Here is a 2842-nt window from a genome sequence, read left to right on the forward strand (position 1 = left end):
TTTGTGTTATTCATTTCACTCCACAGCAACCAATCCAACTCAAACTGGAATCTACATAGCAAGGAAATGAGCAGCGCTACTTAAAAACAGACTAGTGCCTACCTGCAAAAGAGTGCAAGCCCCACTTGTGGGTCGAATACACACCGAGCATACACATGACCTGTCTACCACTAGAGGAGGATGTTGGTTTCCATTAACAGCTTGCATGCAACCTATTAAGTACCCGTCCCTCCCACTGCGAAGAAGTCAATCCTCCATGGGAGGGGCCTAACACTAACTAAATCCTAACTTATGTATATGCATAGCCTGGGTGCGGCTAATCAAATAAAATAGAAAATTGCGCAAAAGGTGGATCAGCGCAACACCAGGCCGCCTCCGAATGGCCTCCATCAGAGATGCGCTGAGCCCCCCCAGGAACTACAAATGCACCTTGAATTTTTTGGCGCAATTTTAAATTTTCTGTTTTATTTGATTAGCCGCACCCAGGCTATGCATATACATAAGTTAGGATTTAGTTGGTGTTAGGCCCCTCCCATGGAGGATTGACTTCTTCGCAGTGGGAAGGACGAGTACTTAATAGGTTGCATGCAAGCTGTTAATGGAAACCAACATCCTCCTCTAGTGGTAGACAGGTCATGTGTATGCTCGGTGTGTATTCGACCCACAAGTGGGGCTTGCACTCTTTTGCAGGTAGGCACTAGTCTGTTTTTAAGTAGTGCTGCTCATTTCCTTGCTATGTACTAATGTAATTCGTTTTTGGTCAGCTGCTCCCACTTAACAGCCATGCTTTTGGTGTATATGCAGAGCTTCTGTTTGGGTTCAAGGTGCGTTTGTAGTTCCTGGGGGGGCTCAGCACATCTCTGATGGAGGCCATTCGGAGGCGGCCTGGTGTTGCGCTGATCCACCTTTTGCGCAATTTTCAAACCGGAATCTGGCATGTAGGATGGTCTTAATTTACCATAAAGCCCATTCATAAAACCAGAATTCTTCACGGTTATAAATTAAAAAGGAAAATGTTGAACAAGCTGAATTAAATAAAATCTTGAACAAAAACAATTAAGAAACAAAATACATGTGTAATCAGGCAACCAGATTTGTAACCTCTTTTAAAGTGACCCTGTGTGTAATCTAGATGCTGCCATGCACAGCTGTATATGGTGAATAGTACTCTGGAGTCCCATTTCCGAAGGCACTAAAACTGAGCATAACAGTCAGACATTAAGCACCACCCCTTCTGAGACTAGCCCCACCCTTAGCCAACTCCCTTTTTATAATGAGGCTACCCATTACAGTAGGTAGCCTATCTAGAAACAGCAATTGTAGATAGGGCTTAGTAAATCCTGCATATCAGGATTCCAGGGCCCTCTTCTAGATTTGATACTGTGAACGTGGCCCCCTGTAGGTTCAAACACATACCTAGAAATGTAGGTATAAAACTAGACATGCAAGGATCAACTGCAGCCCAACCATACAAGTCACCATTCCTGACTGCAGAGCAACCCATATATGGTTACCTTACCAGCTTAAATGATTCACAAGGTCACTTTAAGGGTTTGGTACAAGCTGTACCCCAAAAGTTCAAATAAATCATTAAAAAAAACGCTTTACTGTCCACACATAAGTTCAAAGCGCATGAGTTTTTTTGCGGGCTCCCCCACTCCCTAGTTGACTTCTTGACCGGCTCCTCATCTCATGCTGCAGATTCCGAACTCCGTCCTGGTCCGTCTGTAGCTCCTCCCTACATGCATCGTCACCTTGAGCGACTCATCAGGGGCACGTGAGGCCAACTAGCAGGGGAAAGCCTGCAAAAATAACTCACGCACTTTCACACAAAATTTTAACTGTGAGTGTACAACCATTTTTTTTTTAAATAAATTAGCAATACTGTTTTACACTATGGAGGATATTATGTAGGAGATAAATACCCGTGCATAAGAGCTGGCTGAGGCAGAGGGAGGGCTATATAACTACCCTACAAGTGCCACTTGACCCATATCTTATAGGGTCTTCTATAATGGCGAGTTCCTCGCTAAGGGCTCGTTTCCACTATTGCGGTGCGGAATCGCCTGGATTCCACCGCTGATGAAATTGCATGCAGATGCAATTCCCCATGCGTTTTTTGCCGCGAATTCGCATAGGTGAGGGTACATGCGATTTTAACCATGTCACTGCCTGTGTGAATTTACATTGGTACGTATCAGTGTTGCCAACTCATCCCTTTAATTACTGGCACATCTAAGTTATACAGGTTCTCGGGCTACTTACACATAATCAGTGCCTTAACTGCATCTACCTCGCCATGAAATCTGTATAATTCATATGTCAGTAATTAAAGGGATGAGTTGGCAACACTGGTACGTATGCGAATTCGCATGCGAATTTGCGGCAAAAAACGCATGGGGAAATCGCATGCGATTTCCCTATTACATACATTGCATGCGATTCGCATGCATTCCACTCGCAGGCGAATTCTGCGGCTCTATTGTGCGTTTTTTCACCGCTGAAAAAAAACGCACCTCAACAACGCTACAGTGGAAATAGGCCCATCCACTTGCATTACATGTGCGAATTCGCGATAGTGGAAACGAGCCCTAAGATGGTGCGGTGGAAGTCTCACAGTGTGTGTATAAGGATTCACTGCCTGGAGGCTCAGTCACCGAGTCACCGAGAGGTTTACAGTGAAGGCTGGAACTGTGCAATTTTTTACCTGTTAAAAGGTGTTTACTGTATACTTGATTCAAACTACCGTATGTATGGACGGTGAAGTGCTTTTTGAAGCTTTATTTGAACTTTTGTGGTATTTTATTTTATATAAAAGAACAACGCCAAGCAAACTCCAGGA

This window comes from Hyperolius riggenbachi, chromosome 8 (genome assembly GCF_040937935.1).
Source record: "Hyperolius riggenbachi isolate aHypRig1 chromosome 8, aHypRig1.pri, whole genome shotgun sequence".
NCBI classification, from domain to species: Eukaryota; Metazoa; Chordata; class Amphibia; order Anura; family Hyperoliidae; genus Hyperolius; species Hyperolius riggenbachi.